General features: G+C 50.4%; 1 protein-coding gene across 7 annotated transcripts in view; it reads right to left on the reverse strand.

Annotated features, from left to right (window-relative positions):
* Positions 1–26,019, reverse strand: part of LOC138569831 (transducin-like enhancer protein 2) — a 1,070,704-nt gene that overhangs the window by 71,389 nt on the left and 973,296 nt on the right. The window lies entirely within an intron of this gene.

Consider the following 26,019-nt stretch of genomic DNA (forward strand, 5'->3'; position numbering starts at 1 on the left):
GGCAAATCAGTCCCCAGCAGTCCTGCTCCCTAAGGGACAAGCAAGACCTGGTGGGGGAAACTATAGCATTAGATCTGCATACTCCTCTCCGTGCTAAGAGTCTGAAGCTTTCGCTAGCCGGACCCAAAGTCCCTCAGGGAAAGTAAGTAGCACAGTAAAACCACGTGATGGAAACACCACACGAACAGATACTCATTAGTAAAACCAATAATGACATTGTTTCCCTTCTCGGCATTACACATTAGTAAAGCATAAATATTTCAAAATAGAGTGTGCGTGGCATTGCTGATTACTGCACTGGTGCCGCTGGGAGATGATGGGTGATATTGGTTTAAACGTGTGTTTGCATATGCATGGTCCTACCTGCAAACCAAGCAACTCCAAGAACAGCAGAATGGGATGGTGGCAACTCTGTGGACCTGGTTCAAGCATTCCTGGACTCCCACGCAGCCAGAACAACACAACGGTTCTGTCCGCTCCAATGGTCAACTTACCACTGCTTGGCATCTGACCTCGAAGGGGTGTTGGTAGGCGGCTGCGTCCTTGCTAATTCAGGGTCAGCACTACCAAATTGACCAAGGCTCAGTCCACCCCAAGGGTTGGCATCTTTGCTGAGTGCCAGGGCCTGATCGTGGTATTCTAATTCTTTCATGCACTCCCCCAACCCCAGTCAGATAGGGCCGGTGGCAAAGGCTATCGGTGGCACCCTGCCCCTTACCTACACCACCTCATAATCCTTATGTTGCGGTCGAGTGACCAGCCAGGAAGTCATCAGTCTAAAGAGAGGGTACTATGTATTAAAAAGCCTTGCCAGCCAGTTGGGAGCCACCCATCCTAAAGGGCTGTAGGAAACAGTATATTACTAGAACAGGTAGAAGACCAGTGCTGGACTGCCCAGTATCCATGGGTAAAAGACTTTTCTATAATGAAACATTCACAGACTCCATGAAATTAAAGGGGTTGGGGGGTGTTCTTTTTGTGGGGCCATGGCCATATCCGCTATGGAAGAAACCTTCACACTCCTGACATAGAATCGTTCACAGTGATATACTCATGAACTGCAGTCGGCACACTCGATCTGCTGGCCCCCATTTAATACTCGGTGAGGCCATCTTAGATTAAGGCAGTGTAGCCTGTAAATGTATCCTCATTTCACCAGGCAGCTCCTAGGCTAATGCCAGGCAGAACAATCCTGACAGTTCCAGACGACTGAGCGTAACCAGTGCAAAGGTTGCAAGCTCAGCAAGCACCCCCTGTTCCCTCACATCAGAGTCCATCGTTTCCAGCTCTGTGAGATCATAGAGTCTTCTATGCACTGCCATTCAACTGATTACATAGTGATCTAATTAAGCAATAAGCACCGAGCTGGGGGGGCATTACCGCTTCAGGTAATGGGGCCCATAGTTACAGGCCGGGGTGGAGCAACTTACCTGTGCGCAACCTCGCATACAAATAAAATATCCATGAATTAGCAATCAACCTATAGACAAGCTGGGCAACTATGCAACATGCCTCTCCCCTTTCCAGAGTCTTGCGCATGTTTCCCTAACTCACTGGATGGATCAAACATGGCGGACATACCGGAAGTCAAGGAAAGTGGGAAAAAGCGCCCAACACTCCTGAAGACCGGGTTGCAAATGCAGGGCTTCCACTCTGTTCCCCCCGTTAACATAGCATTTCAAACTAACGTGAGGATGCAAAGGCATGACATATGCAACGTTTTGGAAATGTGAAGAATAATTTGGAAAACAGGGAGCGCTGCAACAACAGCAGGATGGCTGGTGCTCCGGACAAGGGCGGGATAGAATGCAAGCTCTGGGAACTAAGCGCTGCAAAATAGTCAATACCATTCTTGAAATGGGAGGCGATTTTAGGGTGAATTTTGTGCACACACAAATGTGTTCAATATAAGAATCAGTGCTGAACAAGAATAAGGCAACCGCAAGCTGAGGATAGTAAACAGACTGGGGCATGGACTCTGCCACCTTTCAAAAGCATACAATCAAGGATTGCCATGACCGCTCGACCTGCAGAGAGGGCGCACTTGCAGCCTGTCATGCAACGGCTACAGGACACAGACTTCCGGCACTGGTGGGACATTCCTTTTTTTCTGCACGTTTATTGAGATGGGAACTTCTCAGCAGAGAATGAAAAAACAAAACCACTCAGGATGTGGAGAATCTACAGGGAGCCTACAGAAACAACACTGAAATTGGCATGAATGTTTCTCAATTTAATGTAAAAAAAAATAAAAAAAAATAAAGCAACAGTAATCATTCTGTTCCTACTGCATGCATTTATTTCTGACAGTCCTGAATGTTTAGAGAGCAGTCCCATTATTTAGATGGCAAGGAGCCCTCATACACGTCTCTTCATCCTTGCCTCCGAGGGGCAGTTCCTGAGGTCGGCGTAGATGAGGCGAACTGCTGTCCTGGAGAGGAAAGAGGCTTTTCTGCATTGTGCTGTAGTGACGGATGTCCACGCTTTACGTCATGGCAACCGCCTTGGTTACTGCTGTGTCAGCACTTCAGTGATTACGAGGCTATTCTCCAATTTGCAATATTAACTAGACATGGTGGTTTCATGGTCCAGATCAAAGCCATCTGTGGAACGGGGACAGCCAGGCCTGGCTGAAGATCTGTGGGGGCCCATTTAAACATGATGGTTGTGCCTCCCCCACCCCGCTCTACTCTCTTGCTGAGAGCAGAAAACAGTCTAAGGCACCCGTCAGGTGCATACAATATAATGGAGACAAATATAGAGGGTGTTAATAGCCTACCATGATCACAATATGGTCAGCCAGCAGGGAGCTGCAACACTAAATGCCCAATGAAGGCGAGGAGCTGCAACACTAAATGCCCAATGAAGGCGAGGAGCTGCAACACTAAATGCTCAATGAAGGCGGGGAGCTGCAAAACTAAATGCCCAATGAAGGCGGGGAGCTGCAACACTAAATGCCCAATGAAGGCGGGGAGCTGCAACTCTAAATGCCCGATGAAGGCGGGGAGCTGCAACTCTAAATGCCCGATGAAGGCGGGGAGCTGCAACACTAAATGCCCAATGAAGGCAGGGAGCTGCAACTCTAAATGCCCAATGAAAGCAGTGAGCTGCAACACTAAATTCCCAATGAAGGCGGGGAGCTGCAACACTAGGTGCACAATGAACGCAGAGAACTGCAACACTAGATGCCCAAATGAAGGCAGGGAGCTGCAACACTAGATGCCCAAATGAAGGCAGGGAGCTGCAACATTAAATACCCAATGAAGGCAGGGAGCGCAACACTAGATGCCCAATGAAGGCAGGGAGCTGCAGCACTAAATACCCAATGAAGACAGCGTGCTGCAACACTAACTGCCCAATGAAGGCAGGGAGCTGCACCACTAGATGCCCAATGAAGGCAGAGAGCTGCAGCACTAAATACCCAATGAAGACAGGGTGCTGCAACACCAACTGCCCAATGAAGGCAGGGAGCTGCACCACTAGATGCCCAATGAAGGCAGGGAGCTGCAAAACTAGATGTCCAATGAAGGCAGGGAGCTGCAGCACTAAATACCCAATGAAGGCAGGGAGCTGCAACACTAAATGCCCAATGAAGACGAGGAGCTGCAACTGTAAATGCTGAATGAAGGCGGGGAGCTGCAACTCTAAATGCCCAATGAAGGCGAGGAGCTGCAAGTCTAAATGTCCAATGAAGGTGGGGAGCTGCAACACTAAATGCCCAATGAAGGCGAGGAGCTGCAACTCTAAATGCCCAATGAAGACGAGGAGCTGCAACTGTAAATGCTGAATGAAGGCGGGGAGCTGCAACTCTAAATGCCCAATGAAGGCGACGAGCTGCAAGTCTAAATGCCCAATGAAGGTGGGGAGCTGCAACACTAAATGTCCAATGAAGGCAGGGAGCTGGAACACTAGATGCCCAATGAAGGCAGGGAGCTGGAACACTAAATTCCCAATGAAGGCAGGGAGCTGCAACACTAACTGCCAAATGAAGGCAGGGAGCTGCAACACTAGATGCCAAATGAAGGCAGGGAGCTGCAACTCTAAATGCCCAATGAAGGCGGGGAGCTGCAACTCTAAAGGCCCAATGAAGGCAGTGAGCTGCAACACTAAATTCCCAACGAAGGCGGGGAGCTGCAACACTAGATGCACAATGAACGCAGAGAACTGCAACACTAGATGCCCAAATGAAGGCAGGGAGCTGCAACACTAGATGCACAATGAAGGCAGGGAGCTGCAACACTAAATACCCAATGAAGGCAGGGAGCTGCAACACTAGATGTCGAATGAAGGCAGGGAGCTGCAGCACTAAATACCCAATGAAGACAGGGTGCTGCAACACTAACTGCCCAATGAAGGCAGGGAGCTGCGCCACTAGATGCCCAATGACGGCAGGGAGCTGCAACACTAGATGCCCAATGAAGGCAGGGAGCTGCAGCACTGAATACCCAATGAAGACAGGGTGCTGCAACACTAACTGCCTAATGAAGGGAGGGAGCTGCACCACTAGATGCCCAATGAAGGAAGGGAGCTGCAACACTAAATACCCAAGGAAGGCGAGGAGCTGCAAGTCTAAATGCCCAATGAAGGTGGGGAGCTGCAACACTAAATGCCCAATGAAGGCAGGGAGCTGCAACACTAGATGCCCAATGAAGGCAGGGAGCTGGAACACTAAATTCCCAATGAAGGCAGGGAGCTGCCACACTAACTGCCCAATGAAGGCAGGGAGCTGCAACACTAGATGCCGAATGAAGGTAGGGAGCTGCAACTCTAAATGCCCAATGAAGGCGGGGAGCTGCAACTCTAAAGGCCCAATGAAGGCAGTGAGCTGCAACACTAAATTCCCAACGAAGGCAGGGAGCTGCAACACTAGATGTCCAATGAAGGCAGGGAGCTGCAACACTAAATACCCAATGAAGACAGGGAGCTGCAACACTAAATACCCAATGAAGGCAGGGAGCTGCAACACTAACTGCCCAATGAAGGCAGGCAGCTGCACCACTAGATGCCCAATGAAGGCAGGGAGCTGCAACACTAGATGTCCAATGAAGGCAGGGTGCTGCAACACTAACTGCCTAATGAAGGCAGGGAGCTGCACCACTAGATGCCCAATGAAGGCAGGGAGCTGCAGCACTAAATACCCAATGAAGACAGGGTGCTGCAACACTAACTGCCTAATGAAGGCAGGGAGCTGCACCACTAGATGCACAATGAAGGAAGAGAGCTGCAACACTAAATGCTCAATGAAGGCGAGGAGCTGCAACTCTAAATGCCCAATGAAGACGAGGAGCTGCAACTTTAAATGCTGAATGAAGGCGGGGAGCTGCAACTCTAAATTCCCAATGAAGGTGAGGAGCTGCAAGTCTAAATGCCCAATGAAGGTGGGGAGCTGCAACACTAAATGCCCAATGAAGGCGAGGAGCTGCAACTCTAAATGCCCAATGAAGAAGAGGAGCTGCAACTGTAAATGCTGAATGTAGGCGGGGAGCTGTAACTCTAAATGCCCAATGAAGGCGAGGAACTGCAAGTCTAAATGCCCAATGAAGGTGGGGAGCTGCCACACTAAATGCCCAATGAAGGCAGGGAGCTGCAACACTAGATGCCCAATGAAGGCAGGGAGCTTGAACACTAAATTCCCAATGAAGGCAGGGAGCTGCCACACTAACTGCCCAATGAAGGCAGGGAGCTACAACACTAGAGGCCGAATGAAGGCAGGGAGCTGCAACTCTAAATGCCCAACGAAGGCGGGGAGCTGCAACACTAGATGCACAATGAACGCAGATAACTGCAACACTAGATGCCCAAATGAAGGCAGGGAGCTGCAACACTAAATACCCAACGAAGGCAGGGAGCTGCAACACTAGATGTCCAATGAAGGCAGGGAGCTGCAGCACTAAATACCCAATGAAGACAAGGTTCTGCAACACTAACTGCCCAATGAAGGCAGGGAGCTGCACCACTAGATTCCCAATGAAGGCAGGGAGCTGCAACACTAGATGTCCAATGAAGGCAGGGAGCTGCACCACTAGATGCCCAATGAAGGAAGGGAGCTACAACACTAAATGCCCAATGAAGGCGAGGAGCTGCAAGTCTAAATGCCCAATGAAGGTGGGGAGCTGCAACACTAAATGCCCAATGAAGGCGAGGAGCTGCAACTCTAAATGCCCAATGAAGACGAGGAGCTGCAACTGTAAATGCTGAATGAAGGCGGGGAGCTGCAACTCTAAATGCCCAATGAAGGCGAGGAGCTGCAAGTCTAAATGCCCAATGAAGGTGGGGAGCTGCAACACTAAATGCCCAATGAAGGCGAGGAGCTGCAACTCTAAATGCCCAATGAAGAAGAGGAGCTGCAACTGTAAATGCTGAATGTAGGCGGGGAGCTGCAACTCTAAATGCCCAATGAAGGCGAGGAACTGCAAGTCTAAATGCCCAATGAAGGTGGGGAGCTGCAACACTAAATGCCCAATGAAGGCAGGGAGCTGCAACACTAGATGCCCAATGAAGGCAGGGAGCTGGAACACTAAATTCCCAATGAAGGCAGGGAGCTGCCACACTAACTGCCCAATGAAGGCAGGGAGCTGCAACACTAGATGGTGAATGAAGGCAGGGAGCTGCAACACTAAATTCCCAATGAAGGCAGGGAGCTGCAACACTAGATGCCCAATGAAGGCAGGGAGCTGCAACACTAAATGCCCAATGAAGGAATGGAGCTGCAACACTAAATGAATGCCCAATGAAGGCAAGGAGCAGCAACTCTAGATTCCCAATGAAGGCAGGGAGCTGCAACACTAAATTCCCAATGAAGGCAGGGAGCTGCAACACTAAATGCCCAATGAAGGCGGGGAGCTACAACAATAAATGCCCAATGAAGGCAGGGAGCTACAGCACTAACTGCCCAATGAAGGCAGGGAGCTGCAACACTAGATGGCGAATGAAGGCAGGGAGCTGCAACACTAGATGTCCAATGAAGGCAGGGAGCTGCAGCACTAAATACCCAATGAAGACAGGGTGCTGCAACACTAACTGCCTAATGAAGGCAGGGAGCTGCACCACTAAATGCCCAATGAAGGTGGGGAGCTGCAACACTAAATGCCCAATGAAGGCGAGGAGCTGCAACTCTAAATGCCCAATGAAGACGAGGAGCTGTAACTGTAAATGCTGAATGAAGGCGGGGAGCTGCAACTCTAAATGCCCAATGAAGGCGAGGAGCTGCAAGTCTAAATGCCCAATGAAGGTGGGGAGCTGCAACACTAAATGCCCAATGAAGGCGAGGAGCTGCAACTCTAAATGCCCAATGAAGAAGAGGAGCTGCAACTGTAAATGCTGAATGTAGGCGGGGAGCTGCAACTCTAAATGCCCAATGAAGACGAGGAACTGCAAGTCTAAATGCCCAATGAAGGTGGGGAGCTGCAACACTAAATGCCCAATGAAGGCCGGGAGCTGCAACACTAGATGCCCAATGAAGGCAGGGAGCTGGAACACTAAATTCCCAATGAAGGCAGGGAGCTGCCACACTAACTGCCCAATGAAGGCAGGGAGCTGCAACACTAGATGGCGAATGAAGGCAGGGAGCTGCAACACTAAATTCCCAATGATGGCAGGGAGCTGCAACACTAGATGCCCAATGAAGGCAGGGAGCTGCAACACTAAATGCCCAATGAAGGAAGGGAGCTGCGACACTAAATGAATGCCCAATGAAGGCACGGAGCTGCAACTCTAGATTCCCAATGAAGGCAGGGAGCTGCAACACTAAATCCCCAATGAAGGCAGGGAGCTGCAACACTAAATGCCCAATGAAGGCGGGGAGCTACAACACTAAATGCCCATTGAAGGCAGGGAGCTGCAGCACTAACTGCCCAATGAAGGCAGGGAGCTGCAACACTAGATGGCGAATGAAGGCATGGAGATGCAACACTAGATGCCCAATGAAGGCAGGAGGTGCAACACTAAATGCCCAATGAAGGCAGGGAGCTGCAACACTAGATGCCCAATGAAGGCAGGGAGCTGCCACACTAACTGCCCAATGAAGGCAGGGAACTGCAACACTAGATGGCGAACGAAGGCAGGGAGCTGCAACACTAAATTCCCAATGAAGGCAGGGAGCTGCAACACTAGATGCCCAATGAAGGAAGGGAGCTGCAACACTAAATGCCCAATGAAGGCGAGGAGCTGCAAGTCTAAATGCCCAATGAAGGTGGGGAGCTGCAACACTAAATGCCCAATGAAGGCGAGGAGCTGCAACTCTAAATGCCCAATGAAGACGAGGAGCTGCAACTGTAAATGCTGATTGAAGGCGGGGAGCTGCAACTCTAAATGCCCAATGAAGGCAGGGAGCTGGAACACTAAATTCCCAATGAAGGCAGGGAGCTGCCACACTAACTGCCCAATGAAGGCAGGGAGCTGCAACACTAGATGCCGAATTAAGGCAGGGAGCTGCAACTCTAAATGCCCAATGAAGGCGGGGAGCTGCAACTCTAAAGGCCCAATGAAGGCAGTGAGCTGAAACACTAAATTCCCAACGAAGGCGGGGAGCTGCAACACTAGATGCACAATGAACGCAGAGAACTGCAACACTAGATGCCCAAATGAAGGCAGGGAGCTGCAACACTAGATGCACTATGAAGGCAGGGAGCTGCAACACTAAATACCCAATGAAGGCAGGGAGCTGCAACACTAGATGTCCAATGAAGGCAGGGAGCTGCAGCACTAAATACCCAAGGAAGACAGGGTGCTGCAACACTAACTGCCCAATGAAGGCAGGGAGCTGTGCCACTAGATTCCCAATGACGGCAGGGAGCTGCAACACTAGATGCCGAATGAAGGCAGGGAGCTGCAGCACTGAATACCCAATGAAGACAGGGTGCTGCAACACTAACTGCCTAATGAAGGCAGGGAGCTGCACCACTAGATGCCCAATGAAGGAAGGGAGCTGCAACACTAAATGCCCAATGAAGGCGAGGAGCTGCAAGTCTAAATGCCCAATGAAGGTGGGGAGCTGCAACACTAAATGCCCAATGAAGGCGAGGAGCTGCAACTCTAAATGCCCAATGAAGACGAGGAGCTGCAACTGTAAATGCTGAGTGAAGGCGGGGAGCTGCAACTCTAAATGCCCAATGAAGGCGAGGAGCTGCAAGTCTAAATGCCCAATGAAGGTGGGGAGCTGCAACACTAAATGCCCAATGAAGGCGAGGAGCTGCAACTCTAAATGCCCAATGAAGAAGAGGAGCTGCAACTGTAAATGCTGAATGTAGGCGGGGAGCTGCAACTCTAAATGCCCAATGAAGGCGAGGAACTGCAAGTGTAAATGCCCAATGAAGGTGGGGAGCTGCAACACTAAATGCCCAATGAAAGCAGGGAGCTGCAACACTAGATGCCCAATCAAGGCAGGGAGCTGGAACACTAAATTCCCAATGAAGGCAGGGAGCTGCCACACTAACTGCCCAATGAAGGCAGGGAGCTGCAAAACTAGATGGCGAATGAAGGCAGGGAGCTGCAACACTAAATTCCCAATGAAGGCAGGGAGCTGCAACACTAGATGCCCAATGAAGGCAGGGAGCTGCAACACTAAATGCCCAATGAAGGAAGGGAGCTGCAACACTAAATGAATGCCCAATGAAGGCAGGGAGCTGCAACTCTAGATTCCCAATGAAGGCAGGGATCTGCAACACTAAATTCCCAATGAAGGCAGGGAGCTGCAACACTAAATGCCCAATGAAGGCGGGGAGCTACAACACTAAATGCCCAATGAAGGCAGGGAGCTGCAGCACTAACTGCCCAATGAAGGCAGGGAGCTGCAACACTAGATGGCGAATGAAGGCAGGGAGATGCAACACTAGATGCCCAATGAAGGCAGGGAGCTGCAACACTAGATGCCCAATGAAGGCAGGGAGCTGGAACACTAAATTCCCAATGAAGGCAGGGAGCTGCCACACTAACTGCCCAATGAAGGCAGGGAGCTGCAACACTAGATGGCGAACGAAGGCAGGGAGCTGAAACACTAAATTCCCAATGAAGGCAGGGAGCTGCAACACTAAATGCCCAATGAAGGCAGGGAGCTGCAACACTAAATGCCCAATGAAGGAAGGGAGCTGCAACACTAAATGAATGCCCGATGAAGGCAGGGAGCTGCAACTCTAGATTCCCAATGAAGGCAGGGAGCTGCAACACTAAATTCCCAATGAAGGCAGGGAGCTGCAACACTAAATGCCCAATGAAGGCGGGGAGCTGCAACACTAAATGCCCAATGAAGGCAGGGAGCTGCAACACTAAATGCCCAATGGAGGCAGGGAGCTGCAACACTAAATTCCCAATGAAGGCGGGGAGCTGCAACACTAAATGCCCAATGAAGGCGGGGAGCTGCAACACTAAATGCCCAATGAAGGCGGGGAGCTGCAACACTAAATGCCAAATGAACGCAGGGAGCTGCAACACAAAATTCCCAATGAAGGCAGGGAGCTGCAACACTAAGGCCATCATTAGGACCCTGGCGCTAAGTGTTTAACGGCGCCGTAAAATGCTGCGGCGCCGTTAAACACTTAGCGCCTTACTACGAGGTCCCTTTGCGGGACCCGACCTGAACGGCTGGTCTAGACCAACCGTTAAAGTAGGGACCCGCAAAGGGACTCTCGAGGTAAGCATGGTACCGCAATTTGCGGTACCGTACTTACCGCCTTCCCCAGTCCCATTGAGCCCTATGGGGCAAAAATGGGAATGGGGAAGGGCCAATGTTCAATGGGGAATTACCGCCCGCCAACCTTGGAATGGGGTGGTACTTCCCCATTGAACGTTGGCAGACTCGTTACGATACTGGCACCAACCATGGTGCTAATAGCGCCATGGTTTAGCGCCAGTATCGTAATGAGGGCCTAAATGTCCAATGAAGGCAGGGAGCTGCAACATTAAATTCCCAATGAAGGCAGGGAGCTGAAACACTAAATTCCCAATGAAGGCAGGGAGCTGCACCACTAAATTCCCAATGAAGGCAGGAAGCTGCAACACTAAATGCCCAATGAAGGCAGGGAGCTGCAACACTAGATGCCCAATGAAGGCAGGGAGCTGCAACACTAAATGCCAAATGAAGGCAGGGAGCTGCAACACTAATTGCCCAATGAAGGCAGGGAGCTGCAACACTAAATGAATGCCCAATGAAGGAAGGGAGCTGCAACACTAAATGAATGCCCAATGAAGGCAGGGAGCTGCAATTCTAGATGCCCAATGAAGTCAGGGAGCTGTAACACTAAATTCCCAATGAAGGCAGGGAGCTGCAACACTTAATGGCCAATGAAGGCAGGGAGCTGCAACACTAAATTCCCAATGAAGGCAGGGAGCTGCAACACTAAATGCCAAATGAAGGCAGGGAGCTGCAACACTAATTGCCCAATAAAGGCAGGGAGCTGCAACACTAGATGCCCAAAGGAGGCAGGGGGCTGCAAAACTAGATGCCCAATGGAGGCAGGGAGCTGCAGCACTAAATGCCCAATAAAGGAAGGGAGCTGCAACTCTAGATGCCCAATGAAGGCAGGGAGCTGCAACTCTAAATACCCAATGAAGACAGGGTTCTGCACCGCTAAATGCCCAAATGAAGGCAGGGAGCTGCAACACTAGATACCAAATGAAGGCAGGGAACAGCAAAAGTAAATGAATTCCCAATGAAGGCAGGGGGCTGCAACACTAAATGCCCAATGAAGGCAGGGAGCTGCAGTACTAGATGCCCAATGAAGGCAGGGAGCTGCAACACTAATTGTCCATTGAAGGCAGGGAGCTGCAACACTAGATACCCAATGAAGGCAGGGCGCTGCAACACTAATTGTCCATTGAAGGCAGGGAGCTGCAACACTAATTGCCCACTGAAGGCAGGGGGCTGCAACACTAATTGTCCATTGAAGGCAGGGAGCTGCAACACTAAATTCCCAATGAAGGCAGGGAGCTGCAACACTAATTGTCCATTGAAGGCAGGGAGCTGCAACACTAGATACCCAATGAAGGCAGGGCGCTGCAACACTAATTGTCCATTGAAGGCAGGGAGCTGCAACACTAATTGCCCACTGAAGGCAGGGAGCTGCAACACTAATTGTCCATTGAAGGCAGGGAGCTGCAACACTAAATTCCCAATGAAGGCAGGGAGCTGCAACACTAATTGTCCATTGAAGGCAGGGAGCTGCAACACTAGATGTCCAATGAAGGCAGGGAGCTGCAGCACTAAATACCCAATGAAGACAGGGTGCTGCAACACTAACTGCCTAATGAAGGCAGGGAGCTGCACCACTAAATGCCCAATGAAGGTGGGGAGCTGCAACACTAAATGCCCAATGAAGGCGAGGAGCTGCAACTCTAAATGCCCAATGAAGACGAGGAGCTGTAACTGTAAATGCTGAATGAAGGCGGGGAGCTGCAACTCTAAATGCCCAATGAAGGCGAGGAGCTGCAAGTCTAAATGCCCAATGAAGGTGGGGAGCTGCAACACTAAATGCCCAATGAAGGCGAGGAGCTGCAACTCTAAATGCCCAATGAAGAAGAGGAGCTGCAACTGTAAATGCTGAATGTAGGCGGGGAGCTGCAACTCTAAATGCCCAATGAAGACGAGGAACTGCAAGTCTAAATGCCCAATGAAGGTGGGGAGCTGCAACACTAAATGCCCAATGAAGGCCGGGAGCTGCAACACTAGATGCCCAATGAAGGCAGGGAGCTGGAACACTAAATTCCCAATGAAGGCAGGGAGCTGCCACACTAACTGCCCAATGAAGGCAGGGAGCTGCAACACTAGATGGCGAATGAAGGCAGGGAGCTGCAACACTAAATTCCCAATGATGGCAGGGAGCTGCAACACTAGATGCCCAATGAAGGCAGGGAGCTGCAACACTAAATGCCCAATGAAGGAAGGGAGCTGCGACACTAAATGAATGCCCAATGAAGGCACGGAGCTGCAACTCTAGATTCCCAATGAAGGCAGGGAGCTGCAACACTAAATCCCCAATGAAGGCAGGGAGCTGCAACACTAAATGCCCAATGAAGGCGGGGAGCTACAACACTAAATGCCCATTGAAGGCAGGGAGCTGCAGCACTAACTGCCCAATGAAGGCAGGGAGCTGCAACACTAGATGGCGAATGAAGGCAGGGAGATGCAACACTAGATGCCCAATGAAGGCAGGAGGTGCAACACTAAATGCCCAATGAAGGCAGGGAGCTGCAACACTAGATGCCCAATGAAGGCAGGGAGCTGCCACACTAACTGCCCAATGAAGGCAGGGAACTGCAACACTAGATGGCGAACGAAGGCAGGGAGCTGCAACACTAAATTCCCAATGAAGGCAGGGAGCTGCAACACTAGATGCCCAATGAAGGAAGGGAGCTGCAACACTAAATGCCCAATGAAGGCGAGGAGCTGCAAGTCTAAATGCCCAATGAAGGTGGGGAGCTGCAACACTAAATGCCCAATGAAGGCGAGGAGCTGCAACTCTAAATGCCCAATGAAGACGAGGAGCTGCAACTGTAAATGCTGATTGAAGGCGGGGAGCTGCAACTCTAAATGCCCAATGAAGGCAGGGAGCTGGAACACTAAATTCCCAATGAAGGCAGGGAGCTGCCACACTAACTGCCCAATGAAGGCAGGGAGCTGCAACACTAGATGCCGAATTAAGGCAGGGAGCTGCAACTCTAAATGCCCAATGAAGGCGGGGAGCTGCAACTCTAAAGGCCCAATGAAGGCAGTGAGCTGAAACACTAAATTCCCAACGAAGGCGGGGAGCTGCAACACTAGATGCACAATGAACGCAGAGAACTGCAACACTAGATGCCCAAATGAAGGCAGGGAGCTGCAACACTAGATGCACTATGAAGGCAGGGAGCTGCAACACTAAATACCCAATGAAGGCAGGGAGCTGCAACACTAGATGTCCAATGAAGGCAGGGAGCTGCAGCACTAAATACCCAAGGAAGACAGGGTGCTGCAACACTAACTGCCCAATGAAGGCAGGGAGCTGTGCCACTAGATTCCCAATGACGGCAGGGAGCTGCAACACTAGATGCCGAATGAAGGCAGGGAGCTGCAGCACTGAATACCCAATGAAGACAGGGTGCTGCAACACTAACTGCCTAATGAAGGCAGGGAGCTGCACCACTAGATGCCCAATGAAGGAAGGGAGCTGCAACACTAAATGCCCAATGAAGGCGAGGAGCTGCAAGTCTAAATGCCCAATGAAGGTGGGGAGCTGCAACACTAAATGCCCAATGAAGGCGAGGAGCTGCAACTCTAAATGCCCAATGAAGACGAGGAGCTGCAACTGTAAATGCTGAGTGAAGGCGGGGAGCTGCAACTCTAAATGCCCAATGAAGGCGAGGAGCTGCAAGTCTAAATGACCAATGAAGGTGGGGAGCTGCAACACTAAATGCCCAATGAAGGCGAGGAGCTGCAACTCTAAATGCCCAATGAAGAAGAGGAGCTGCAACTGTAAATGCTGAATGTAGGCGGGGAGCTGCAACTCTAAATGCCCAATGAAGGCGAGGAACTGCAAGTGTAAATGCCCAATGAAGGCAGGGAGCTGCAACACTAAATGAATGCCCAATGAAGGAAGGGAGCTGCAACACTAAATGAATGCCCAATGAAGGCAGGGAGCTGCAATTCTAGATGCCCAATGAAGTCAGGGAGCTGTAACACTAAATTCCCAATGAAGGCAGGGAGCTGCAACACTTAATGGCCAATGAAGGCAGGGAGCTGCAACACTAAATTCCCAATGAAGGCAGGGAGCTGCAACACTAAATGCCAAATGAAGGCAGGGAGCTGCAACACTAATTGCCCAATAAAGGCAGGGAGCTGCAACACTAGATGCCCAAAGGAGGCAGGGGGCTGCAAAACTAGATGCCCAATGGAGGCAGGGAGCTGCAGCACTAAATGCCCAATAAAGGAAGGGAGCTGCAACTCTAGATGCCCAATGAAGGCAGGGAGCTGCAACTCTAAATACCCAATGAAGACAGGGTTCTGCACCGCTAAATGCCCAAATGAAGGCAGGGAGCTGCAACACTAGATACCAAATGAAGGCAGGGAACAGCAAAAGTAAATGAATTCCCAATGAAGGCAGGGGGCTGCAACACTAAATGCCCAATGAAGGCAGGGAGCTGCAGTACTAGATGCCCAATGAAGGCAGGGAGCTGCAACACTAATTGTCCATTGAAGGCAGGGAGCTGCAACACTAGATACCCAATGAAGGCAGGGCGCTGCAACACTAATTGTCCATTGAAGGCAGGGAGCTGCAACACTAATTGCCCACTGAAGGCAGGGGGCTGCAACACTAATTGTCCATTGAAGGCAGGGAGCTGCAACACTAAATTCCCAATGAAGGCAGGGAGCTGCAACACTAATTGTCCATTGAAGGCAGGGAGCTGCAACACTAGATACCCAATGAAGGCAGGGCGCTGCAACACTAATTGTCCATTGAAGGCAGGGAGCTGCAACACTAATTGCCCACTGAAGGCAGGGAGCTGCAACACTAATTGTCCATTGAAGGCAGGGAGCTGCAACACTAAATTCCCAATGAAGGCAGGGAGCTGCAACACTAATTGTCCATTGAAGGCAGGGAGCTGCAACACTAGATGTCCAATGAAGGCAGGGAGCTGCAGCACTAAATACCCAATGAAGACAGGGTGCTGCAACACTAACTGCCTAATGAAGGCAGGGAGCTGCACCACTAAATGCCCAATGAAGGTGGGGAGCTGCAACACTAAATGCCCAATGAAGGCGAGGAGCTGCAACTCTAAATGCCCAATGAAGACGAGGAGCTGTAACTCTAAATGCTGAATGAAGGCGGGGAGCTGCAACTCTAAATGCCCAATGAAGGCGAGGAGCTGCAAGTCTAAATGCCCAATGAAGGTGGGGAGCTGCAACACTAAATGCCCAATGAAGGCGAGGAGCTGCAACTCTAAATGCCCAATGAAGAAGAGGAGCTGCAACTGTAAATGCTGAATGTAGGCGGGGAGCTGCAACTCTAAATGCCCAATGAAGACGAGGAACTGCAAGTCTAAATGCCCAATGAAGGTGGGGAGCTGCAACACTAAATGCCCAATGAAGGCCGGGAGCTGCAACACTAGATGCCCAATGAAGGCAGGGAGCTGGAACACTAAATTCCCAATGAAGGCAGGGAGCTGCCACACTAACTGCCCAATGAAGGCAGGGAGCTGCAACACTAGATGGCGAATGAAGGCAGGGAGCTGCAACACTAAATTCCCAATGATGGCAGGGAGCTGCAACACTAGATGCCCAATGAAGGCAGGGAGCTGCAACACTAAATGCCCAATGAAGGAAGGGAGCTGCGACACTAAATGAATGCCCAATGAAGGCACGGAGCTGCAACTCTAGATTCCCAATGAAGGCAGGGAGCTGCAACACTAAATCCCCAATGAAGGCAGGGAGCTGCAACACTAAATGCCCAATGAAGGCGGGGAGCTACAACACTAAATGCCCATTGAAGGCAGGGAGCTGCAGCACTAACTGCCCAATGAAGGCAGGGAGCTGCAACACTAGATGGCGAATGAAGGCAGGGAGATGCAACACTAGATGCCCAATGAAGGCAGGAGGTGCAACACTAAATGCCCAATGAAGGCAGGGAGCTGCAACACTAGATGCCCAATGAAGGCAGGGAGCTGCCACACTAACTGCCCAATGAAGGCAGGGAACTGCAACACTAGATGGCGAACGAAGGCAGGGAGCTGCAACACTAAATTCCCAATGAAGGCAGGGAGCTGCAACACTAGATGCCCAATGAAGGAAGGGAGCTGCAACACTAAATGCCCAATGAAGGCGAGGAGCTGCAAGTCTAAATGCCCAATGAAGGTGGGGAGCTGCAACACTAAATGCCCAATGAAGGCGAGGAGCTGCAACTCTAAATGCCCAATGAAGACGAGGAGCTGCAACTGTAAATGCTGATTGAAGGCGGGGAGCTGCAACTCTAAATGCCCAATGAAGGCAGGGAGCTGGAACACTAAATTCCCAATGAAGGCAGGGAGCTGCCACACTAACTGCCCAATGAAGGCAGGGAGCTGCAACACTAGATGCCGAATTAAGGCAGGGAGCTGCAACTCTAAATGCCCAATGAAGGCGGGGAGCTGCAACTCTAAAGGCCCAATGAAGGCAGTGAGCTGAAACACTAAATTCCCAACGAAGGCGGGGAGCTGCAACACTAGATGCACAATGAACGCAGAGAACTGCAACACTAGATGCCCAAATGAAGGCAGGGAGCTGCAACACTAGATGCACTATGAAGGCAGGGAGCTGCAACACTAAATACCCAATGAAGGCAGGGAGCTGCAACACTAGATGTCCAATGAAGGCAGGGAGCTGCAGCACTAAATACCCAAGGAAGACAGGGTGCTGCAACACTAACTGCCCAATGAAGGCAGGGAGCTGTGCCACTAGATTCCCAATGACGGCAGGGAGCTGCAACACTAGATGCCGAATGAAGGCAGGGAGCTGCAGCACTGAATACCCAATGAAGACAGGGTGCTGCAACACTAACTGCCTAATGAAGGCAGGGAGCTGCACCACTAGATGCCCAATGAAGGAAGGGAGCTGCAACACTAAATGCCCAATGAAGGCGAGGAGCTGCAAGTCTAAATGCCCAATGAAGGTGGGGAGCTGCAACACTAAATGCCCAATGAAGGCGAGGAGCTGCAACTCTAAATGCCCAATGAAGACGAGGAGCTGCAACTGTAAATGCTGAGTGAAGGCGGGGAGCTGCAACTCTAAATGCCCAATGAAGGCGAGGAGCTGCAAGTCTAAATGCCCAATGAAGGTGGGGAGCTGCAACACTAAATGCCCAATGAAGGCGAGGAGCTGCAACTCTAAATGCCCAATGAAGAAGAGGAGCTGCAACTGTAAATGCTGAATGTAGGCGGGGAGCTGCAACTCTAAATGCCCAATGAAGGCGAGGAACTGCAAGTGTAAATGCCCAATGAAGGTGGGGAGCTGCAACACTAAATGCCCAATGAAGGCAGGGAGATGCAACACTAGATGCCCAATCAAGGCAGGGAGCTGGAACACTAAATTCCCAATGAAGGCAGGGAGCTGCCACACTAACTGCCCAATGAAGGCAGGGAGCTGCAAAACTAGATGGCGAATGAAGGCAGGGAGCTGCAACACTAAATTCCCAATGAAGGCAGGGAGCTGCAACACTAGATGCCCAATGAAGGCAGGGAGCTGCAACACTAAATGCCCAATGAAGGAAGGGAGCTGCAACACTAAATGAATGCCCAATGAAGGCAGGGAGCTGCAACTCTAGATTCCCAATGAAGGCAGGGATCTGCAACACTAAATTCCCAATGAAGGCAGGGAGCTGCAACACTAAATGCCCAATGAAGGCGGGGAGCTACAACACTAAATGCCCAATGAAGGCAGGGAGCTGCAGCACTAACTGCCCAATGAAGGCAGCGAGCTGCAACACTAGATGGCGAATGAAGGCAGGGAGATGCAACACTAGATGCCCAATGAAGGCAGGGAGCTGCAACACTAGATGCCCAATGAAGGCAGGGAGCTGGAACACTAAATTCCCAATGAAGGCAGGGAGCTGCCACACTAACTGCCCAATGAAGGCAGGGAGCTGCAACACTAGATGGCGAACGAAGGCAGGGAGCTGAAACACTAAATTCCCAATGAAGGCAGGGAGCTGCAACACTAAATGCCCAATGAAGGCAGGGAGCTGCAACACTAAATGCCCAATGAAGGAAGGGAGCTGCAACACTAAATGAATGCCCGATGAAGGCAGGGAGCTGCAACTCTAGATTCCCAATGAAGGCAGGGAGCTGCAACACTAAATTCCCAATGAAGGCAGGGAGCTGCAACACTAAATGCCCAATGAAGGCGGGGAGCTGCAACTCTAGATTCCCAATGAAGGCAGGGAGCTGCAACACTAAATTCCCAATGAAGGCAGGGAGCTGCAACACTAAATTCCCAATGAAGGCAGGGAGCTGCAACACTAAATGCCCAATGAAGGAAGGGAGCTGCAACACTAAATGAATGCCCGATGAAGGCAGGGAGCTGCAACTCTAGATTCCCAATGAAGGCAGGGAGCTGCAACACTAAATGCCCAATGAAGGCAGGGAGCTGCAACACTAAATGCCCAATGGAGGCAGGGAGCTGCAACACTAAATTCCCAATGAAGGCGGGGAGCTGCAACACTAAATGCCCAATGAAGGCGGGGAGCTGCAACACTAAATGCCCAATGAAGGCGGGGAGCTGCAACACTAAATGCCAAATGAACGCAGGGAGCTGCAACACAAAATTCCCAATGAAGGCAGGGAGCTGCAACACTAAGGCCATCATTAGGACCCTGGCGCTAAGTGTTTAACGGCGCCGTAAAATGCTGCGGCGCCGTTAAACACTTAGCGCCTTACTACGAGGTCCCTTTGCGGGACCCGACCTGAACGGCTGGTCTAGACCAACCGTTAAAGTAGGGACCCGCAAAGGGACTCTCGAGGTAAGCATGGTACCGCAATTTGCGGTACCGTACTTACCGCCTTCCCCAGTCCCATTGAGCCCTATGGGGCAAAAATGGGAATGGGGAAGGGCCAATGTTCAATGGGGAATTACCGCCCGCCAACCTTGGAATGGGGTGGTACTTCCCCATTGAACGTTGGCAGACTCGTTACGATACTGGCACCAACCATGGTGCTAATAGCGCCATGGTTTAGCGCCAGTATCGTAATGAGGGCCTAAATGTCCAATGAAGGCAGGGAGCTGCAACATTAAATTCCCAATGAAGGCAGGGAGCTGAAACACTAAATTCCCAATGAAGTCAGGGAGCTGCACCACTAAATTCCCAATGAAGGCAGGAAGCTGCAACACTAAATGCCCAATGAAGGCAGGGAGCTGCAACACTAGATGCCCAATGAAGGCAGGGTACTGCAACACTAAATGCCCAATGAAGGAAGGGAGCTGCAACACTAAATGAATGCCCAATGAAGGAAGGGAGCTGCAACACTAAATGAATGCCCAATGAAGGCAGGGAGCTGCAATTCTAGATGCCCAATGAAGTCAGGGAGCTGTAACACTAAATTCCCAATGAAGGCAGGGAGCTGCAACACTTAATGGCCAATGAAGGCAGGGAGCTGCAACACTAAATTCCCAATGAAGGCAGGGAGCTGCAACACTAAATGCCAAATGAAGGCAGGGAGCTGCAACACTAATTGCCCAATAAAGGCAGGGAGCTGCAACACTAGATGCCCAAAGGAGGCAGGGGGCTGCAAAACTAGATGCCCAATGGAGGCAGGGAGCTGCAGCACTAAATGCCCAATAAAGGAAGGGAGCTGCAACTCTAGATGCCCAATGAAGGCAGGGAGCTGCAACTCTAAATACCCAATGAAGACAGGGTTCTGCACTGCTAAATGCCCAAATGAAGGCAGGGAGCTGCAACACTAGATACCAAATGAAGGCAGGGAACAGCAAAAGTAAATGAATTCCCAATGAAGGCAGGGGGCTGCAACACTAAATGCCCAATGAAGGCAGGGAGCTGCAGTACTAGATGCCCAATGAAGGCAGGGAGCTGCAACACTAATTGTCCATTGAAGGCAGGGAGCTGCAACACTAGATACCCAATGAAGGCAGGGCGCTGCAACACTAATTGTCCATTGAAGGCAGGGAGCTGCAACACTAATTGCCCACTGAAGGCAGGGGGCTGCAACACTAATTGTCCATTGAAGGCAGGGAGCTGCAACACTAAATTCCCAATGAAGGCAGGGAGCTGCAACACTAATTGTCCATTGAAGGCAGGGAGCTGCAACACTAGATACCCAATGAAGGCAGGGCGCTGCAACACTAATTGTCCATTGAAGGCAGGGAGCTGCAACACTAATTGCCCACTGAAGGCAGGGAGCTGCAACACTAATTGTCCATTGAAGGCAGGGAGCTGCAACACTAAATTCCCAATGAAGGCAGGGAGCTGCAACACTAATTGTCCATTGAAGGCAGGGAGCTGCAACACTAGATACCCAATGAAGGCAGGGAGCTGCAACACTAAATTCCAAATGAAGGCAGGGAGCTGCAACACTAAATGCCCAATGAAGGCAGTGAGCTGCAACACGAAATTCCAAATGAAGGCAGGGAGCTGGAACACTAAATGCCTAATGAAGGCAGGGAGCTGCAACACTAAATTCCAAATGAAGGCAGGGAGCTGCAACACTAGATACCCAATGAAGGCAGGGAGCTGCAACACTAGATGCCCAATGAACACAGGGAGCTCCAACACTAAATTCCCAATGAAGGCAGGGACTAATTGCCCAATCAAGGCAGGGAGTCGCAACACTAGATGCCCAATGAAGGCAGGGAGCTGCAACACTAAATGCCCAATGAAGGCAGGGAGCTGCAACACTAGAAGTCCAATGAAGGCAGGGAGCTGCAACACTAAGTGCCCAATGAAGGCAGGGAGCTGCAACACTAAATGCCCAATGAAGGCAAAGAGCTGCAACACTAGAAGTCCAATGAAGGCAGGGAGCTGCAACACTAAATGCACAATGAAGGCAGTGAGCTGCAACACTAAATGCCCAATGAAGGCAGGGAGCTGCAACACTAAATGCCCAATGAAGGCAGGGAGCTGCAACACTAGAAGTCCAATGAAGGCAGGGAGCTGCAACACTAATTGTCCATTGAAGGCAGGGAGCTGCAACACTAGATACCCAATGAAGGCGGGGAGCTGCAACACTAAATGTCCATTAAAGGCAGGGAGCTGCAACACTAGATACCCAATGAAGGCACGGAGCTGCAACACTAAATTCCAAATGAAGGCAGGGAGCTGCAACACTAAATGCCCAATGAAGGCAGGGAGCTGCAACACTAAATTCCAAATGAAGGCAGGGAGCTGCAACACTAGATACCCAGTGAAGGCAGGGAGCTGCAACACTAGATGCCCAATGAACACAGGTAGCTCCAACACTAAATTCCCAATGAAGGCAGGGACTAATTGCCCAATCAAGGCAGGGAGTTGCAACACTAGATGCCCAATGAAGGCAGGGAGCTGCAACACTAAATGCCCAATGAAGGCAGGGAGCTGCAACACTAGAAGTCCAATGAAGGCAGGGAGCTGCAACACTAAATACCCAATGAAGGCAGGGAGCTGCAACACTAAATGCCCAATGAAGGCAGGGAGCTGCAACACTAAATGCCCAATGAAGGCAGGGAGCTGCAACACTAAATGCCCAATGAAGGCAGGGAGCTGCAACACTAGAAGTCCAATGAAGGCAGGGAGCTGCAACACTAAATACCCAATGAAGGCAGGGAGCTGCACCACTAAATGCCCAATAAAGGCAGGGAGCTGCAACACTAAATGCCCAAATGAGAAGACCGTCATTGACCCTGTCCCGATTCTGAGCTCATGATAAAAAAGGGTGTGGAAATACAACATTCTCCCCTCCAGTTTCCAGCACCATCATTCTGAGGTGGGTGGAAGTATTGCAGGAGATCCGTGCTTTCCAGCAACAAAAGCTGCTAACATCTCTCTTGGTGGGGGAAGCATGTGCTCCAGTGGTATTTCTTAAAAAGACTGCCCCTTTTCTAATTAAAGAAAGTTTTCTTAAACTTTCATTCAATTAGAAACGTGGTGGTGCAGTCTAAGAAATGCTATTTTAATAAGGAGAAAAAGTGTGCAGCACAGTTTAATGGTATATTAACTCCTTTTTTGTCTTGCTAAACCAGTGCTGCTGGGAGGAGGATCCCCTCCATGTTGCTGCCTTGCATTCCCCATGGTTGCTAGGGCTGTTGTCAAGCCGTAAATTAGGCTCATGCAAAAGCCAAGGCTTTCATGTCTCTGCACCACATTCTTTCTTTAAGAGAACAAGGTGTTTCTAAAGAGAGTGTTCCTCCTTCATGGAAGAACACTTTCCTACATATGCACAAGCCTCAGAATCGGGTCATTTGTCAGCAGGTGACTGATGTGGAGGAACTGGTGTTAAAAGTCAATGAGGTGATGATAACACTTCTGTGAACACCACGTGAAGAGCACTGCAAAGCGCACATTTTAAGCCCACAACGTAAGTAATATACAAACGAATCTATTCTAGTGTTAGAAGACTGCTAACTGGCAACATGGGGGCAGTTGCTGGGGGCCCCCCTGAGGCTCGAGGTCCCTTTTATTTGAAAAGGTTGCAAGGCCCAGGAAGCAGTCCCTGGGACAGCTTCTTCATTTGCTGAAAGTGTTGCCAATGTTTTGAGTCCTGTGCAACACTTTCATAGTATAAGGAAACCCTCTTTCTCGTGTGAAACAGGCGCTGCGGCCCAGCAATGCCTTCAGCCTTCGCTCTCCACTTTTGTAGAAAGTTCAAACAACAACAGTTCTCGCCACGTCTGGCGCCCGCCTCAGCAGGGTGGGGCAGACATTTGACAGTGAGTGGTTGTGGTACCCGAAACGCGTAGAATTTGTGAGTTACCTGCGAACAGGACTTGTCATATGAACTTCTTATGAGACATTACAAAAAAAATGTTGTGAAGAAGTGCTTAATGTTTAAGATTGTTTTGTTATACGACTACCCTCAGGAGATGTTAGCATAACATTATGATAACAACTATATTAAATTCTGTTCTTGAAAGTTATGCACTGAATGTTTCTATCTGGGCATGTTTTCATGGTTTTCCCTGGCTATCTAGAGAGTTTATCTCGAGGAGATCACGGAAAGGTTCTAAGTGACACTTGTGTTTACATCTGTGAGTGTGCCCAGGCAGGGGAAGCACTGGACCGCTCGGAAAGCAGAGGGCAGTGGTCTGAGGTGCGGGAGGGGCACAGGAGGTGGCATCAAGGAAGCCATGCGTGTCCCGGGAGAGCATAGGTACTAGTCTCCCATCGGAGAATTTGCCAACCTGCTTGACAGAATGCTTTCGACTCGTCCTCTTCCCACAAAAGTGGGGGCACCACCAACTGTGACCTGGTGCTGCATTATGCGAGAATAGCAACGTGTCTGTGGCAGACTCACACCTGCAACATGACTCAACAAGGTTGCCAAAGATGCCAGCACGGTTGCCATGTGATCCATGCCAAAAAAGGGCGGATATTGCCCAAACTATGTTAGCCAAAAAAATTGACCAGTACTCCCTAAAGTGGCGCTCCGTCCCTTTGCGCCACTTCAGGAAGCGCCCCGTCAGCTGAAAGCTGCCAGGAGAATCCAGGCATGGATGTGGTGATGCCAGCGTCGTTTGCCTTTCCTCGCACATCTCCCTCGGTCCACCTGCTGTGCCTGCCCATACCAGCAACCCCGCGAGAGTGCGAGTACATGCTTCCTCAACATGTCCCATTAATTGCGGCAACGTAGGTCATTATCCAACCTCTTGGGCCTGTCCTTGCACATCTCTCCTGGTCCTCCTGGTGTGCCAGTACTATGCTTATCTGCCCATCCCACTGTCCATACCAGCAACCCTGCCAAAGACAAAAGTAAGGGGGGGCCCAGACAAAAGTGGGGGAGAGGCGCCTTTGAAAGGTAATGTGTGACGTCACAAGCCCTCTTGCAGAGAGGCCCACACCCCACTACACCTCCCCTCCCATCAGAATGCAGGAACGAAACCATTCAGCGACTAATGGCCCATCATTTGGAGTTTTGTGCACTACATTCTGATGGGAGGGGCTGCAAGCTGCTCCGCACACTATGAAGGTCGCTGTGCAGAAGCCCAGCAGGAACACCTGAGAAGTGGCTCGTGCTCATGTTCATACCGATGCCAGAATGCATACCAAGATCATTGCTAGCTTTGGGACAAAAGGAGAGTATTTGCTGAGTGATCTGCAGACATTTGCCTTAGTGAGTGTCACAAATAACACAACGAACGGAGAACAGGATCACTGCTCTCCTTCGGTAGTGGGGTACAAGAAAAGGGGCCAGGATTTCAGAGGGGGGGCACGGCCCCCAGGCCCCCTAGTGACGCCACTGCTTGCAATGGTCATGGGGAGTGGGCAAGGGAGATTAGCTTTGACACGGGTAGGTGGACACAGAACGAGCCGGCCCCAGGGTCCAGGCCCTGGGGAGAGCAGGGGTGAAGTCCTAGGATTTCACAGCAGTTCTTCTGGCTGTGGAGGGTCTGCTGGGATACCAGAGGCCTCCTTTACTTTTTCACGGGCACGTCCATTCATTTGATCCTCTTCCACTGCGGTCCTTGGATGCTCTTCCAATGGCCGAATCTGCTTCTCAGTCGATTGCCTGCTTTCTTCATTCCCAATGCTGACATTTTCTTCCCATTCTTCCCTACTGTGTTTTGGGGATTCCTGAGTTTCCTTCTGTTACCTTGTTTGGTATACTGGTATTCTTTCTACATTCCATTTCTTTCTATCTGTGGTTTGTACATACCACTCCCTCACTTTGTGTATTTGTATTTGTGCACTGTAGCCAACTGGTGTTTTTTGTCTGTGTGAGTAATATCACTTCCCCCCAATCTCCTTGATGTAAAACATCAGGTATTATTGCTTCCCCCATAAAGCACATTTCTTTTCTCCTTTTTTAATTTTTTTTATTTTTATGACTCTATTTATTGCCTCTTGTTTGTTTGTTTTTGCCCCCTATCCATGCAGGCCCTAGCGTTCACTTGTCTTTTCTGCAACATGAAGAAAGGACATATTCCAGTTACAATGTTTGGAGTGGTTTGGTGGCGTTCTACCCCTTTTGGGACTTTGTTTTCACATTCTAGTACACTGTGAAATACAGCTTGTATGATGCGTATTCATTCTCTCAGTCTGCCCATTTCCTTGCGGCTGATGCAGTGTGGATTTCCGGTGCTTGATGTTGTTTCTTTCCAGAAAGGCTTACATCTCTTCTGAAGTGAAGTATACCCTGTAACATTTACTATATATTTCTATCCTATTTGCTCAAAGAATTTCACTGTTGTCTTTTTTTTGTGATCTCTCTCATAAATGTCACCCCAGGAGGTGTAATGTACCAGGACCGTAGCAGATTTCTGATCGTCAGGCATATATAGTCCATTGGTCCTATGTAGTCAACTCATACTTGAATCTCATTTTACAATCCAACGTTGGTAAGGGGTGCCGATCCTGGTGTCAGTCGTGCCAGTCTCTT

This window comes from Ambystoma mexicanum, chromosome 1p, assembly GCF_040938575.1.
Source record: "Ambystoma mexicanum isolate Mex_15411 chromosome 1p, UKY_AmexF1_1, whole genome shotgun sequence".
NCBI classification, from domain to species: domain Eukaryota; kingdom Metazoa; phylum Chordata; class Amphibia; order Caudata; family Ambystomatidae; genus Ambystoma; species Ambystoma mexicanum.